Genomic DNA, 18289 nt, shown 5'->3' with positions numbered 1-18289 from the left:
ATATGCTGGCCAGGAGCAGGCAGTCAGGCTGTGCATGTGTGAAGATAGGTGGGGAGAGAACTTGGTATATTCTATAACCAGCACGTTCACAGCAAGGCCAGTGAACAGTCAGAGGCTTGGGGTGAGACCATCCTAGAGTATTTGCATTTGGAGGTTCATCCACCCTCTTCACTGTCTGCCCAAAGCTATCGACCTGCTCCCCACAGAAAGGCCCGGCTGCACATCATTTTGCATATATCTTCGAAGGTTAGAGCAAGAGTGACAAGACTACATCCCATTGGATAAATGTGGCCAGTGACATGTTTGTAAATAAAGTTTTATTAGAGCACAACCACGGTCGTTCATTTGCCTATCGTCACTGACTGCTTTCTTGCCCGAGGGCAGAGTTGCATGGTTGTGACAGGGAGTATGATGGGCCTCCAAAGCCTCAAATATACCTTTGGGCCCTTTACGGAAAACATTGGCTGGCCCCTAGTTTAGAGAGTGCCGAGGGCCTCTGGGTGTCTAGACGTAGGATCAACCTTGCTGTAGTGGCTTGAGAGCCACTGAAGGATTGTGAAGATAACAGCAAAGCTCTCAGTCTCCCCTTGGGGATGATGGCTCTGGCTGTGCTGTGGAGGGGTACAGAAAGCTTAAGACTGGCAGTGGGGGAACCTTTGTGGTCACAGCCCACAGGTGGGATGGTGAGATTGAACTAGGAGGGAGGCGGAGAGGAGAGCATGGAGTTTCACATGCCTGCCTTTCCCGCTTGCTCTGCCTCTCCGTCCACCCAACTCTGCTTTGGATACGCCCCTGGCAGTTGCAGTCCGCACTTGACCGTGACCTGCTGGGTCCCACGCAGATATTGTCCAATCAGCCCCTCTTAGGCTCATCCCTGGCAGCATGCAGAGCTCTCATCAGGGGAATTCACTCATACGCTTGTGCTTTGTGCAGTGCTGGCTTTAAAAAGATCTAAATGCAAAAATTGAAAAAAAAATCTAAAACCCTGTGGGGCTCACAGAGCAAGTCAAAGAGCAAGAGCTTATTGTTGGCCTTTGAAACAACCATTGCCTTTGAAATGTGAGGTCTTGACAGTTCTGCATCGGGACAAAGTTAGGATGCAGTGAGATCTAGCTACTCACCCTCTGTACCCTTTGTCTATGATGATGCTGGGAGCATTGAGAAATAAAGAACAACATGTACCCTGAGATGTACTCCCCCCGGGAACCCTGTCTTCCTGTTTGCTATGTCAGGGTACAGGGACCACATCTAGAGATGAGATAGATATTGGAAGTGAGTGCTCATCCCACATTTACCATCATTTTTTTTCCTCCACTTGGAAGGACTTGTACAATTATTTGCCATAAACAGGGCCCTGAAGGAAGAGCTCCACCAGTGCTGGGCTGTTGTGGGCTCTGAGAATGTTCTGAGGGGTGATGTGAGGTGGGACAAGCCTCGGAGGGGGGGCAATTACACAGATCATGTCGCGGTGTGGATGAACCTGAGAACAAAACACTAAGTGAAAGAAGCCAGTCACAGGAGACCACAGATAGTATGATCCCATTTGTGAGAGATGTCCAGAAGAGGCACATCCATAGACACACAAGATTAGTGCCTGCCAAGGCTAGAGGGAATGGCGAATGGGGAGTAAGTGCTTAATGGGTCTAGAGGTTTTAATCTGGAGTGATGGAGGTGTTTTGGAACTAGATAGAGATGGTGATTTCACAACGTCGTGAATGTACTAAATGCCGCCGAACTGTCCATTTTGAAATGGTTACTTTTATGCTATATGAATTTTACCTCAATAAATTACTCTAACAAAGGAGGGGAGGAAGAGCAGGAGAAGGGAGAGGCATGTCCCTTAAAGGATTACACTTCTTATGGGTTTCAAGAGTCGCCTTCATCTATCTCCCTTGTAGAACTGTCTCCTGTATGTATGTGGCTGTGTTAGTTCTCCCACTTTTATGTTCTATGTCTTGCTCCCACAGGCCGTGGATTTACCCCCGAGTCTCTCCAATCCACCTCTTCCTTTCTTGTCTTGCTGTTACCCCCTTTGTCTGGGACCTTCATCTTCCCAGAGTGGGAGATGCCCTTTCTCCCTGCCTCCAATGTCCCCATTTCCAATCTGCTCCCAGCCCTGGACTGGAGAAATCTCAGTAGCACACCTCTGGCATGACTTCCCACTGCTGTGCCCCATGTCTGTTCTGGTTCCTCTACTTTTTGTAGAGAGTTCTAGTTTACCAGCCTGGTGTGATAAACTGAAGAGGACCGTGGGCCTGGATTCAGAAACTCTGGCCCAACCTGATTCTGACATCCCCTAGGGTGGCATCTTGGCCAACTTGTGTGTATGTGTGTTAATTTACACAGGCTCAGTCTTGTTTCTCATTTGTTTTTTCCTTTTGTTGAGTGGTGGTAATGACAGTCTGTCATGGGGTTTGGTGTGAATCAAGTGATGTTATGTGTGGCTGACAGTTGCTGAGCACTTGTGCTGGCAGTGCTGGACTAAGTACCTAATTTGAATTTTGTCATATAGTAGAAGACAGCATCAACCCGAGGCTCTACCGATGTTTGGTATACCATTTTCATCAACATCATCACTACTTTTCACCGTTCTCTTCAGTATGCTCTATTGCTTTGGCTCATTGCTTTCATTCTGTACATTGGGTCCATTTCCCTACCCCTGAACATGGCTCATGCGTGCTGGCCTCCACACCATTGTGTGGACTGTCCCCTCTGCCTGGATCTCCCTCCCTTTCCTCAGAGTCAGGCTACCTGCAGTACCTCTAGTAGCCCAGTTCCCTGCAGGGAAGGTTTGAGAGGACTGTGGTTATTTTCCCAAAGGTTTCTCGGACTCAAGCCGCCTGAGGTGGCCATGGGGCGTGAGAGAGGCAGAAACCCTCAGAGCCCTCCTCGCCCTCGCTGCTGAGCCTCTAGCAGAAATCCACAGCTTCACCTGCAACGGTGTGTTCCAGTGTTGGCTCAGGAGAATTCACATCCTGGTTTGCTAAATTTCAACCGTGCAAATATTTACATTAACATGCCCTACCCTTACTCTCTGGTCAAATGCCAGTGTTGGGTAGGACATTCCTTGTAAATGCCACATGTGTTGAGTGTGGCTCATCCAGCCTCTGACTCCCTGCCCTGGGATGGACCTGCTTCTTGTGCATGGTCCAGAGCTTGGGTGCTGCTGTGTAGTCTCCTTTCCCTCTCATCATTTAGGTTGTATCCAGGAAGGCTGATGAGGAAGGAGGCCTGCAGAGAGGCAGGAAACTGACAATTGCCACTTTTGTGATCACTTGACACATAATGTGACTTCCTACACATCCAAACAGAAACAAACTTTCCCCCTACCCCTCCCCTCCTTATTGGAATTTTAGCCTTAGATCTGGCTGAAAGGGAGTACACAGGCCCAAGTCTTGGCTGGGGTGCTATGGACAGTGTTTGGCTTATTGATCCCCTGAATGAATGTTTATTCAGTACATGCTCTGTGCCAGGAATTATGCTAGGTGTTGGAGTATGAGGTGAAGCACGTGAACATGCTCACAGGCCTCCCAAAGTTTACCACATAGTACGGATGACAAATAAGAAATTACCATCAGACAGTGTTGTGAGGGCAGTGGCAGAAGTCAGAGTGTGTATAGGAACGTAAAACAGAGCTGTCTCCCTAGTGAGAAGTAGTCTGGGAGGGCTTCCTGTAGGAGTTAACATACGAGCTGAGGCCTGAAGAATGGAGAAGAATGAGCTGTAGGAGCATCGCAGGCCACTAGAATAGCACGTGCAAAGTCTTGGAGGTGAGTGACAATGTGGAACATTCAAGAAAGTGAAAGGGGGTCAGCATGGTGGCTGGAGTGAATGGAGAGTTCTGTTGGGTTAGGAGGGACAGGGAGAGGGAGAAAAGTGAGAAATGAGGCTGGAGAAAGTAGATGGGCCTGACACCTGAAGTGCCTCCCTGACCCCAGGGTACCCAGAGAGAGTCCCTTCTGTGCCCTGGTTGTTGAGAGGGCTGGAATCACAGGGCCTTCTGTGTTCTAGCTCCCCCAACACTTAACAGCAAGTCACTACTACTGAACCATGGTGTCTTTCCCTGTGAAGAAACGTAGCTGGCCTCGCCATTCGCGCGGACAGAGGATTGGAGGGGAAGTGCCACTGATCACCGTTTCCGTGTGACCGACGCTCCTCTGGAGGTGCTGATGCTGTGGCTGCTGGAGCTCAGCCTCCTCTGGCCTCCGCTGGCAGCCATCGAGCCCGAAAGGCTGGCCACCAGTGAGCTGGCAGGAGGGGCGTCCAGCTGCACTCAGCCACAGACAGAACCCCTGCAGTTTTCTTCTGATTCCTTCAGTAGAGGAGAGGGCTTTGGTACCACACACATGCGGACTTGGCTCTGTTGTGTTCTCTGCTCATTTTGTTCATCGCTTCTCTCACTCCAACATTGCTTGTCTGTTGTGCACAAGGATGTTCTCAGGCCCAGAGAGACACCCAGGCATGGTGAGCCAGCCACACATGATCGTTGTCCTTGGAGACCTTACCGTCTAATCAGGAAGAGGGGAAGTTAACAAAGACATGCGGAAGTAATGACCAGGACTGTCAGAGGACCTACAGAGGGCCAGTAGGGCATGACCAGGGCTCTTGTCCCACATTGTAGTTCATAGTTTAAATCTTGGCTCTCCTGATTACCAGATGGGGAAGTTCTTGGACTTTTCTATGCCTCGGTTTCCTCACCTGCAAAAATGTGAAGATTAGGGCTAAACCATGCAAGAAATGCTTTTAAACTTTGCTGCATCCGAATCCCCTGGGGAGATCTTACAATTCCCATTGGCCAGGTGTACCCACACCAGAGCAGTCAGGATTTCTGGGGCTGGGGCCCAGACACCAAAGTTTTCTTAGAGATGCTGAGGTGATTCCAGTGGGCAGCCAAGTTTGGAAACCAGACCTCTAGCCCAGTACTTCTCCTACTTGAATGTGCCCATGAATCACCTGGAGTCTTGGAATATACAGATGCTCACTCATTAGTTCTGGGATGGGGCTGGAGCATTTACATTTCTGACGAGGGTTGGACAATGGTTCTCAGTTTCGGCGGTTTTGCCCCTAGTGGACCTTTGGCAAAGACTGGAGACATTTTTGGTTGTCAGAGTTGGAGGATGAGGGTGCTATTTGCATCTGGTGGGTGCGGGCCAGGGATGCTGCTAAATATCCCACAGTGCACGGGACAGCTCCTGTCACAGAACTTTCTGGCCCCAAATGTCAATAGTACTGAGGTGGAGAAATCCTTTTCCCACTGAAGCCGATGCTGCTGGTCCACAGACCACACCCTGAGTGGCAGCAGAGTCCCCTTTTCTGGCTCAGCCACAAGGACTCTGGGCTAAGCTACACAAGCGAAGCTGAGAATTTGTCACAAAAGTGAGCTGACAAAATTAGCAGAGATCAGTTTTTATCCCTTGTTAGGCTTTTGGCGGCAGGTAGAGAGGATTTCACCAGCTCCCAATTCCTGGCATTAAAGAAGTAGCTGTTTGAATGTTTGGAAGGATGGGGCATTCAGAAAGCAAAGGAGCACATGCACACAACCGCCGGATTTAAGCAGCAAATACGAAAAGAACTGAAGAAGGCAAGGGCATGAATTATTAACAGGGCTGGGTGTGAAAAGTGTAGTGCAAGCCTTTTTAACACTGTTTGAGATCAGGATGAGGAAAAATGGGCAGAGACTTAATTGTTTCATTGACTTCTGCAGAGGAAACCCAGAGTCATCAAATACACACACACAGAGCGGAAGAAGAATTCACACACCACACTCTCCTCCTTTATTTTTTTTTAAAGATTAATTTGTAATTTATAGCTTTAATGACCTGCCTGGTGATGGAGTCGAGATCTGGATTTAGGACTCATAACATGGTGACCCTTCCACAGCTCTCCAGAGTGTTCCCTCCACCCCGACCCCCTTGCCATACTTACACCCTCGTTGTTTCTCATCCAGATGAATTCAGTGGGTTCCTAAGTGGTTTTCCTGCGTTTACCCTGTCAGCCTTCCCTTCAAGCCATCTCCACGTTGTGGCCAACAGGAGGTTTCTCAAAAGAATTGTCTGATCTCCTCCAGTCCGGGGGAAGCTGCCCATTGACACTTCCCGGATGTGGTCACTGAAGCTTCCTAGTGCTGTACCATTGCCGAGGTCCTCTGAGCATGATCCAGGAGACCTCGTGGGTCCCCAAGACTTGCAGGAGGTTTGCGAGTGCAAAACTATCTTCCTAATGTTGAGACATTGGCTTTTTCATAGTACTGACACTGGGTCTGATGGCGCAAAAGCCATGGTGGATGCCAGTGTTGGTGCCTTGGCGGGAGTCAACACAGTGGTTACACAAGCTGGGTTGTACAAGCTACTACTGTCTTCTTCACTCCCCTGCTCTCACATTAAAAAAGAAAATAAGACAACTAGAGCCAGTTTTTCTTAAGCACGTCCTTGATAAAGCAATAAAGATTATTAATTCCATGGAATCTCAACCCTTGGCCACACATCTTTTAATATTTTGTGTGATGAAGTGAGAAGTATGTGGAAAGCACTTCTGCAGCCTAGCAAGAGTGCGGCGGCTGCCTTGAGGAAAAGCACTTGAGTGACCGCGTGCTTGAGTTGTGAGCTCAACTAGCCACTTTGTTCATGTGACACCATCACCTAGAAGAATAATTGACAGACAAATTATAATTATGCGAAGTTGGCTATTTGGCAGACATTTTCTCGAAAATGAGTAAGGTGAGCCTGTTGCTTCAACAGACACAACCGACAGTCCTTGTTGCCAATGCTAAAATTCAAGCTTTCAAGTGGAAATTAGAATTTTGGAACACTTGTATGTGCAACCGTGAGCTCGACAGCTTCCCAGTTCTGGATGAGATTGGTGGTATTAACACATGTGTGATTTATTTTTTTGTTAGTATCATATAAATGAAATGTGAAAATATTTAGAAAAGATCTACACACCTCAGGGAATCTGTATTTTCTCTTTCTTTTTTTAATGTTTATTATTTATTTTTTAGAGAGGGAGAGTGTGTGTGTGTGTGTGTGAGCAGGGGAGGGGCAGAGAGAGAGGGAGACACAGAATCTGAAGCAGGCTGTAGGCTCTGAGCTGTCAGTACGAGCCTGATGCAAGGCTTGAACCCGTGAACGTGAGATCATGACCTGAACTGAATTTGGACGCTTAGCTGACTGAGCCACCCAGGCACCCCAGGGAATCTTTGTTTTCCAAATGATTCATCATGCATGATAAACCATTCAAAGTGCGAGATAGACTGATGAATTTTAATTGGACAGATTAAAAAAACATATTGACACGGTTTCAGATTCTACATTGCAGCTAATCTTTGAGAAATACCCCTTGTTGAGTTTTGGTGTAGTATCAAAGAAGGCTACCCACAATTATCTGAGAAGACTATTTAAAGTATTCTTCTCTTTTCTAATTACATACCTACGTGAATCTGGATTTGCTTCATAGACTTCAACCGAAAACCAAATTCTAACAGATTGAATGTATAAGTAAATGTAAGATTCTAGCTGTCTTTAACTAAGCCAGACATTGAAGGCATTTGCAGAAAATGTTATTAAACAATGCCACTGTTCTCACTAAGTTGTTTTTTGTCTTAAAAACTATGGTTATTTAACATTGAAACTGTTACTTAGGTTGACATGTGATGGATTTAGTATTGCTCTTTTAAAGGAATGAATAAATATTTTAAAATGTCATCAGTTTGAGTATTGATAGACATAATTCACACAAACCAAAGTTCCTTGAGGCCTTCCATAGATTGTCACTGTGAAAATGGGTCCCTGAGACCAAGAGTTTGAGCAATACCATCTTAGACCTTCACTACTGACACCTCTTTGATCTTCTCTGTGCTTAGAGGGATGTGCTACTCTTGTTCTTAACCTGTAAATGTGCACCACTCCAGAGATTGTTGCATTTCATAGCGTGGTCACATTACATTATCAGCTGAAGTTTCACAAGGCTAAGGAGTTTGGGAGTTTGGAGGCTTAATGACCTGCAGCACAGAAAGCCATGCTGTGAAAAATAATACCAAACAGCTGGTGGGAATCGAATGCCCACTGAGAGTTGTCCTTGAATGTGTCAGTCTTTCACCCTGAACTTGGAGACCTGCAACTCTCAACCCTCCAATCAATGGGAGCTCGGCTGAGTCGTGTGCGGGTTATTCCTTTAAGGCGCACTTGTAACAGGTAGATTGGATTCTTGGGGTTGCCTTCTCAGCATTGTGTCTTCTTCTTTCTCAGAGATGATCCGTTAGTCGCCATCAAGACCCAAATAGACCGGTCGCCAATGAGAACGTCGGTCTTCCACAAGCCCGCCTCCACAGAACTGCAGGCCTTGTCGGGCCTCATCTAGCCTCCTCATGGGGTAAGTTGTCTTGGCCTGGACCAGATGGATTCCCCCAGGAGGTTTGGCTAAAACATCTTCTTTTTCTGAACGTTTGAAGCCCTCATGCTCATAGGCACCCATCTGTTCCTCTTGGAAATGTGTCTCAGCCATTGGGTTTGGGATGATCTGGAATTTCCCCTACAAATGAAATATCTCTGCTCCATTTCCTCTGACACCCAGTTGCCACTTTCACAGGTGATGGGTTTGCTGAGAAGACTCAAATATGACACTAGCATTATAGAGTTCTGTGTCTGATTGTAATGTCTACATTCTGCCATTCACCCTCTTGTTATCTAGTCTCCTGAGACAAGGGAGCTGTGTGACCAAGGGCAAAAGCTGAATGGAAAGCAAGGAAGGACTTGGACAGAAATTTATGTACCAAGAAATGTGAGATTCCTACAATAAGCAGAGATTAGACCAAGGGCTTCAGAAAAACTACTTGCTTCTCCTTCCTGAACCTGTGCTTGTTTTACCTGGAAATAATAGAGAGGGATATTATGAGTATAATTCAAGAACAAGTCAAATCAATGGCACCAAATAGAGAGGGTAGCTAGACACAGGTGGCCTAAGATACTGGCAAGTTATTGGCATGGGCAGCCTAATCCTTGCTGGTCCACATTACTAGGTCAATAGTTGGAGAAGGGAGAATGGAGATGAGAAGGTTTGGTCTCCTGCCACATGGGGGACAATGCTTGGCCTAGACTGGAACTGGAAAAATAACTAAGAATATGTCCTTCTGGGCAGTGTTTCTCGGTCTCAGCACTATTGATATTTTAGGCTGGGTAGTTCTTTATTATGGTAGGGCTGTCTTGTATATTGTAAGATGTTTAGGAGAAACCCTTGATCTTTACCAAGTGGATACTAGTAGGACCCTCCTTCCCCCAAGTCACAACAACCAAAGATGTCTACAGACATTGCCAAATAGGTCTTCCTTAAGCTGAGAACTACCAATCTGGGGTCACTGGAAGAGTGGCCTTGTTTTTTTCCTTGAAGATACAGGAATCGGTAACACATAGGCCAGTGAATCTCCTCCACCTCGGGACCACCAGCTTAGAAAGTCATCTGATGAGGGGGAGCTTGGGAAAGGAGGGAGCCCAGGGTCTGAGGCTCATGCTCCACACTGCTCCTATATACAACGCCTCTTTCTACTTTCCTGTGTGAAGAAAATCAGAAATTCAACCTTTCTCCACACCAGTCCCCATAAGAAAGAAGAAAATGCACATTGTGGAGGTCAGTGGTACAATGTTTGGTTTATCCCTTGGTAATGTACTATTCCAAGTATTGTGCATCATCCAGGACTCAGATTAGCAGCCCTTCTCTAGAAAGTGTTTTCTGCCTACCCTATTTCATATCATTTCTCTCAGTCTTTCAGTATATGACTAATGATCATTTTGTGTTTCCCAGTCATTTTAACAGAGATTTTTTAGTTCGTTTTTTTCCCACCCACTGGAAGTAAGGTTTCCAGGTCTCTTATTTATTATTAGATACTGGGAAGGTGTTTATTGATTATCCATCCCACCTCCATGGAGGTTGAAGCATGATGTTACTGATAAGGGCTGCACTGTAGGTTCCAATCTGGGCGATCTGAATAAGCATCCATTTCCTCAAATTATAAAAGGAGGAGCTCAAGTCAAAAGCAATTAGTGAGAAGAAAACATCTAGACATGTGTGACATCTAGACATGTCAGAGATCCATCAGACACCATCAGTTATAGCCCCATTCACTTCTATTCACTGTCAACCTTTAGTGAATCACTTTACTACCTTGAGCCTTAGTTCTTTAATCTGTGCAATACTAGCATAGCAATATGTGCATTTGAAAGCTTTCAGGAAGATGAAATAAGGAATGTATACGGTAAAGACTGAGACCTGAAGAGGCTCAAGAAAGAGACTATCAAACCTCTAGGGGTCGAGTTTGGGTGGGGCAGGGGACTTGAGAACGTATGTCATTGTAGGGAGATGGGCCCAAGAATATTTTGGCTGCTAGGAAAGTTTGGGGAGGAGTAGAAACATCTAAACATAATTTCTTAACAAGAAGCTGTGTTTGTGAAAAAATAAATCTGTCTTCTACTTAAAAAAAATCTAGGTAGTTGCTAGTTTATTTACATAAGCTTTCAAGTCAGATTTGTGTCACTTTCCATTGGCAAATTCTACAGAAAGAACCAGGAAGGAACCCATTTATTTATAAATTACATTAAAGAGTGGCTCTAAAAACTCCCCTTAAGTTCTCACCAAACACTGGGTTCTTCTTCAGCCTTTCTCTGATAGGATCCTTTGAGGGTAGGTATCCTGTGTAAATTCTGTGTGTCCCTCACTTATAAGTGACAGATATTCTAAGTGTGCTGACATGTTGACAGATCTGACTGGGAATGACAGGGGCAGGTGATGCCACTTGGATAAAGTTTGTGATGTATTTTTATGACGGGAAGACTAGCCTTGTGCTTTTTGGTCTAGACAGGAAGTGATCGAAGATGAGCTTGGACCATGGTTGATTCTGTTATTTAAAAACATTTATACGACAGCAGCCATAGAGTGGAACAACTCACATTACAAAACAGACGTGGCTGGAAGTCTGTTGCCATTATTTCTGGGGCTGGAGCTCATACTGATTCATTACTGAGGCATTCAGAGCAAGCTTCCTGTGATTAAACCGTCCTGATGAATTCGTGGCAGGAATTGGTGGAGGGTATTTGGTTCCCTGTCAACTTCCCAGATCCCAGAGAGGAGAATTAGGTGAGCAGTGAAGGGCTGATGGTCCCCAAGGAGGCCCCACTGCCCAATAGAAGCAGCCCCATGTGGGGAGGGAGGCTGGTGTTGGGGTAGATAGAGAAGGTCCAGCACGTTGTACATTTCTTCTCTTAGATAATAGCTTTATTGAGATATTACTCACATACATAAAAGTTATCATTTTTAAATGAGATTTTATGCTTTATTTATCTTTATTATTTTTTTTAATTTGAGAGAGAGAGAGAGAGCACGCGAGAGAGAGCACGCACGCACACATGAGCGCGAGGGAGGAGCACGGGGAGAGAGAGTGCTCAGTGGAGCCCGGCACAGGGCTCGATCCCGTGACCTGAACCAAAATCAAGAGTTGTGTGCTCAACCGACTGAGCCACACAGGTGCCCCTAAATTTCATGCTTTAGGGCAGTTTTGGGTATACAGTAAAATTGAGTGAAAGGTACAGAGATTTCCCTTATATCCCCTGCTCCCACACATGCAGAGCCTTCCCCAGTAGCAGCGTCTCTCGCTAGATTGGTACCTTAGCTACAGCCTTTGAACCTGCATTGACACGTCATTATCACCCAAAGCCAATAATAGTCTACGTTAGGGTTCACTCTTGATGCATATCCCATGGGCTTGGACAAGTGGATAATGACATATATCTACCGTAAGAGTATCATGAACAACTCTAAAAAAACCTCTGTGCCGAAACTCACCATTTTCAAGTGTAGAATTGAGTGGTTTTTAGTGTGTGAACATGGTTGTGCACCCATCACCAGCATCTATTTCCAGAATATTCTCATGGCCTCTGAGGAGCAACTCGTTAGCCCTTAGCAGTCACTCTTCACCCCTCCTCCAGGGACCCCTGGCAATCGCTAAACTTTGTCTCTATGGATTTTCCTGTTCTGGACATTTCATATAATTGGAATCATGTAATATGTGGCTTTTTTATGACTGGCTTATTTCATTTAGTATGAAGTCTTCATAATTCAGCATGTGTATCTGTTCTTCATTCTTTTTAATTGTCAAATAATATTCCATGGTTATACAACACGTTTTGTTTATTCATTCATTGGTTGATGGACATTTGGGCCGTCTTCCATTTTTTGGCTCTCATGAATAGTGATATGGTGAACATGCATGGTTTTTGTGTGGACACATATTTCTCCTGGAGATTATCTTAGAAATATGCTTAGGAATGGACTCGGTGGATCACATGGCGACTGTATGTTTAGGGTTTTGAGGAGGTGCCGAGCTGTTTTCCAAAGTCGCTGGACCATTTTATGATTCCACCAACAATACATAAGGGTTCCGATTTCTCCAGATCCTCAACAAGACTTGTTATTGTTGGTCTTTTTGATGCATCTCTTTATTCTTTCATGTATTCACTCAGCAGTTAGGCATTGGGTACCTGTGTGTGCTAGAGACTAGGGTATGATAGCGAGAAAACCACACAAGAAGCTCATGACATGTTGGTAGAGACAAATAACAATTTAGGATAATATAGGTAAAGATGTGATTATGCGAAGAATTACAAGGGGGGAGCAGTGCATGATGCTCTGAGGTTGTATACCAGTGACACCAAGTGAGACCAGACTTTGACCAGGGGTTTAGCGATGGTTTCCCTGAGGGGGCAATGACTGGGCTGGGAGGTGCAAGGTAATGAGAATTACGTGGTTGTTTGATCCTGAGCAGTCGTGTGAATGTGTCCGTGCCTCCGTTCTTCCTTTGTAGTATGGAGTTAGCCAGATCCACATAGCAGAGTGGTTTAGGCAGCTCAGTGAAAGCCATCGTCAGGCACAGGTTAATTCCCTCGATTAGTGATTCTCTGGCTTCCACGTGTCGTCTTCCAGCCCCCCGCACCTCCCTGCCCCCCGCCACTCCAGAAGATAGGTCCCTAGACAACTGATGGTGAGGATGATGCTGATGATGCTACTGAGGTAGGCTAGGATTTGGTGAGTGCCTTCTGTGCGCCAGGTACTGTGCTAAATAATTTACATCACATTCATTCCTTATGAGGACACTGCACTAGAAGGAGGTCAGCATGAGATTAGAAAGGGTGAGAAAATAAGGCAATGGGTGAAAAAGGCCCTGGGTTTATGTCTGCAGGAATGGGGCTTGTGGTTGAAGAAATGATTTTACGGCAAATATTTCCAAGGCCACGTTTAGAAAGCACCTGAAACAGGTACTTGGTTTCAGAAAATATATTTTTATGCAACTTAATTCTGTGTATACTTAGAAGGCTATTTTATTTCTTGAATATGGAATGCAATTTCTTTTATTTCAAATGACTTCTCTGGTATTAAACTAAATAGTTTAGCTTAATCACATATAACAAACCTCCCAGTATAAGGGCCTGGATCCCAAATCTGGCTACAAATTAGTTTCTAGCCCAGGCAATAAATGCATACCTGGAGCAAATTCAAAAAGGGAAACCACTTTAATTAGGTTTGAAAGTGTCTCCAATCAGTTCCAGAATAGCTGTCCCTGGATTTATGATGCACCTTCCTAACCGTGGCTCTTTTTATATCTAGCTGAAGTGAGAAGGCCCCAGAGAAACTGAGCGTGATTTCTTGAAACCTAAATATTTATCTCCCCCAAATAAGTGCCCCAAGAAAATATGGACAAGACTGATGGAGGGAAAGCTGGCTCACCTTAGCCAAGCCTGTCAGTTAGCCTCTATCGTTGTTTCCACATAATTGCAAGGGTTCTAGAAGGATTAATTCAATCAAACCTCCCTTGGAACATTTCCATAAGGATAGTCTGACCCCACTAATCTGTCACACAACAGTTACCTTCACTGTTACATTTATGTCCAGACGGCAGTAACACAGGGCCTTACTGGAGAAAGAGCTGGCACTGAGACTCAGAGAGGGTCGTGACTTGCAGAATATCACCGAGCTCTAAATGTCAGAACCAGGACTCAAGCCCAGGTCACTCCACCACCAGGATTCTGAGCCCAAGGAACACACTCAAAGGAAAACATTGCAATAAAAATAATGATCGGTCATCTCATTTACATGATTCGCAGCTGCTCTGAGGTTGACTCACCTGTTAATTTCTGTTGGAGTCTTTTATCCTTGTTTTCCCAGCTGTAATACATGGATGTGACACAAACATGAGAAAATATACAGACAGCGTGGGGTGCAAAGTTGGAAAAGCTGGACTAGAGCCTGGGTTTCCATTTCTCTGTCATGTGACTTTGGGCTTAACCACTCTGACCCTTATTCTCTTCCTCTGGGTAGAGAGAATTAACACCTCTAAGGAGAGAGTCGTGAATATGAAGGCAGAAAATGCCGTGTAGGCTCTAAAACGCCTTCCATGTTATTTACTACCTCTAAAATCTGTAAGAGTGTAAGTCTGACAAAAGAAGTCTTCGTGGGCTTCTCTAAGTGAGTTCGTTGGAGATGTCGTTGTGTCAGGAAGTCCCAGTGCCACTTATCCTTGGGCGCTCAACAACCAGCTCTTTTCTTCTTGCAGGAATGGTGTGGTGGTTGCAAAGAGGGGAGGACCTCAAAGTTAGAACTAGTGTTTTTTTCCCCACAGTGTGCTAGACACCTACCAGATGCTCTGTGAATATCACCTCTCTGAAGCAAGTCTGCGTAATTGGTCATTTTATAATCGTCGTTTCCCCAGAATGGAACTGACCACAGAGTGGTTCAGTTTGAGTTGAACCAACTCAACAATCATTTCTTTTGTTCCAACTTCTTTTGCCCTTCCATTTCTTTGTTATATTCAAAGTGATTTGCCAGTGGAAGTTGAGCTCTTTCTCCTAGGTTATTGTCATTGAATTTTAATCTGACTGACTGTACAGTGGTGTAGTAGACAGAAGACATCCCTGTCCCCCTCCCCCGAGATGTCCACACTCTAACTTCAAGACCTGTGAATGTGTTACCTGACATGGCACAAGGAACTTTGCATATATGACTAAGGTAAGGACCTTGAGGTGGGAAGATTATCCTAGATTATGTGGATGGGCCCAGTGTCGTCAGAAAGGTCCAGTGTAATCCAAAAGTCAGAGAAGGAGGCGTGATGACAAAGCAAAGGCCAGAGTGGTTCATCTTAAAGATGGAATAAGAGGTCAGAGCCAAGAGATGCAAGCAGCCTGTAGGAGCTGAAAGGAAAGGAAATGGATTCTCCCCTAGAGCCTCCAGAAGGAACCCAGTTCTGATGACACTGCAGTTTTTGTCCAGTAGGACCCCCTTTGGACCTCTGACCCCAGAACTGTAAGGTGTTGGTTTTAATTCACTAACCTTGAATTGCTTTAAGCCACTAAGTTGCAGTAATTTGTTATAGCAGCTATCAGAAACTAATGCAGAGGATCAGACCAAATAATTGTTCATGGTGAACAAACCAACCACAAAACTCCATCATAAAAATTCAAATGAGTATAGCTCTGCCGTGGATTATCAACATTCAGAGCGGCAGTGGATTGGGAGGCCAGCCAGTGAGGTCAAGGCCACCCAGCCAGGAAGTACAGCTCCTGGAATCCAAAGCCCCGTCGTACAGCTCCTGGAATCCAAAGCCCCGTCGTTCTGACCACGTCTGCCCTCTGTCTTTATAAATATGGCCTGCATAGTGGCTCACTCAGGGGTTGACAGCTGACTGCCGTCAGAGCCAGGCTTACAGGTGGTCCTTATTCTCCAGATACATTTTCTCGAAATCAGCGACGTGAACGCCCACTCATCCCAGGAAGGGGATGCCAGGCCTGGCTCTTGCGTCTTCTCCGTGCAACTTATTTCTGCAAGCCCTTGAGTGTGCTGCTCGTTCATCACTTGTGACTAGCTTGTCCGTCCTCAGGATCCTGTGCCAGCGATTAATTGGCGTACAATAGAGCTCAATGTGAAGTAATCACTAATGAAGTGGTTAATGTTTGCTGAATGTCCCAAGACTGCACTTTGATTCCTTGTCGCCACCACCCATCATCGAACGAGAGTCCCGATAGAAGAATCTCTTTTGGTGTAAACAGAAGCTAGGTGTGCGCACGGTTCGGGACATATCCTATAGAATATCATGTCCTGCCCAGGGCTGAGATGAGGGCACGGCTATGTGACAGAGCTGTGTTTCTAGGGTAGGGAAGGAAACTGCATGTGGCTGGGCACCCATTGTCTGTACAAAATTATACCCAGTGCTTTCAGATCTGTTAATCCTCACAGTGGCACTGCGAAGTATTAACAGTTCCTCTTTCCAAATGTGGAAACTGAGGCACAAATATTATGGGCAACAGGACTGGAAGCAATGCTGGGAAGCTTAGAAACGTGGGATCAAAAAAAGAAAAAAAAGAAACGTGGGGTCAGTGGTGTTAAGAAACAAAATTCAGCAGAGTAAATTTGAAGCTTTAATTGGCTTTAGTAAGCAATTCATAAGTCAGGCAGCAAACTTTCTAGCAAGTAGAGAGATGCTCTGAGGAGTTGTACAAAGTGGAAGGTTTTTATAGGAAGGAGGGTGGGGGGAGGAAGTGATAGCAAAAGAAAAGAAAGGATTGCTTTAGGTCAGGACACCCTTTTGGCAGGACTTTTATCATGCAGATTCCCTACCTCCCCAGTGCTGATAGGAAATTTCAGATGAACTATTAGTTAAAAGGGAGAGGCTGAAACTGGGCTTCATTCTTGGTTTGCTGTCCTGGGGGTCAGATGACTCTATTTTTTGGCTCATTGTCTCTTTTTTAACATTGGGGGGAAAAAAACGAAGTTGTGATTCATACCCTTGGGTAATCCACAGGCACTAAATGTCCCCTTTTCCCACCTCCAAACAGGAGTCTTAAAATGCCATTATTGGTCAACACATAACGTGTAGTTTATGTGGGCATGCACATGTCCTGAATAGAGATGCTCTAAATCTATTTGTGTGGTGCTGGGTGAGCCCTTGAAGGTTGGTGCAAACTAAACCAGCATAGGATTCAAAGAATTGGATTGTAGTTGGGTTATTAGTCCTATTTATTTATTTATTTTTATCTTGAGCAAATTAAAATTTAAAGAAGTCTTCTCTCCAGACTTTCTTACCTGTTGAGGCAATATACAGTATGGAAAAATAGCACAGGTTTTGAAGACGGGCAAACCCTGATTAAAATTCTGGTTCAGCCAGGTGCTAACCGTGGCCTCGAGGAAGTCACTTAACCTCACTCGTCTTCAGGTCCTTCATTAGGAAAAGGAGGATAATGATATGTGGCCAGTAGGGCTCTTTAAGAACTGTAAATAATAAATTACAAGCATCCAGAAAGCCAGTTGGCACATAATAGTTCCCAGTAAGTGGTAGCTCTACGAGAGATGTTCAACTAAGTAATCTCTGGATCTCTGCATGTCTATAATTTTAGTTTTTCAAAACCTTCAACTGCTGTTTATGGGGGACTTATGACATAGTAGGCTCTGTGCCAAGGATTACACCTGCATTATCTCATTAAATCTTGGTCACAACCTTAGGAGGTACGCTATCAAATCCTTATAGATAAGGACACCTAGGCACAGAGAAGATAAATAGACTGCCCTTGTTACAAAAACTAGTGATAGGGTCAAGATTTAAATCTAATTATCCCTGACTCTAGAACTCCCACTCTTAAAATTAAGCCCTTGTTAATAATATATGTCTAGGTGTACTATTGCTTTCATAGAAAAGGCTGGACATCGATTCTCTCTTTTCCTCTACTGTGGGTAGCCAAGCTGTGACTTACTGAGTCCTTGTGAGTCCCCGGATGGCATCAGGACAAGAAAACTCCAGCATAGACTATCCCAGTACTTTGAGTAGAAAGTTATAACTGAGAGCAATTGTCAAAGCTGTGGGGAAAAAAGTGAGATTCACGTGTTTGGTTGACCATGTTGTTAGTGAGAGGAAGAGTCTCTGCTCAAGACAAGTGGGAGCCTTTTTCTCTGAGACCAGCTGGGAGATGTTGGAATAGGGCTTGCCCCGTTCCGCCATGGTGATTCCCAACCATTCAGTAGGTTAGACAGTTGGGAAAGCCAGTCTCTGAATCCTGTAACTATCTCCAAGTTGCTTCCAGAAGATTCACATTTAATGAGCATCTAGAATCTGCCATGCAGATTGTTAGCAATGAGAATATAGGAAAGAAGATAAAGTCCTTATCCAAAAGAAAGAAAGAAAGAAAAAAAAGAGAAAAAGAAAGAAGGAAAGAAAAGCCCTGATGTGTAGCATCTGCCCATGTCTGTGGTGTACTCCCATCACAGC

At 45.0% G+C, this 18289-nt stretch overlaps 1 long non-coding RNA gene across 5 annotated transcripts in view; it reads left to right on the top strand.

Annotated features, from left to right (window-relative positions):
• LOC102900985 overlaps positions 1-18289 on the top strand; it is an 807705-nt gene that overhangs the window by 198844 nt on the left and 590572 nt on the right. For all 5 annotated transcript variants that reach the window (XR_006590330.1, XR_006590331.1, XR_006590332.1 and 2 more), the window contains exon 9: positions 8244-8367. This is a non-coding gene — a long non-coding RNA (uncharacterized LOC102900985). The remainder of the gene's footprint in view (positions 1-8243; positions 8368-18289) is intronic.

This window comes from Felis catus, chromosome E2 (genome assembly GCF_018350175.1).
Source record: "Felis catus isolate Fca126 chromosome E2, F.catus_Fca126_mat1.0, whole genome shotgun sequence".
In the NCBI taxonomy this organism is placed as follows: domain Eukaryota; kingdom Metazoa; phylum Chordata; class Mammalia; order Carnivora; family Felidae; genus Felis; species Felis catus.
This window is presented reverse-complemented; position numbering and strand designations above follow the sequence as displayed.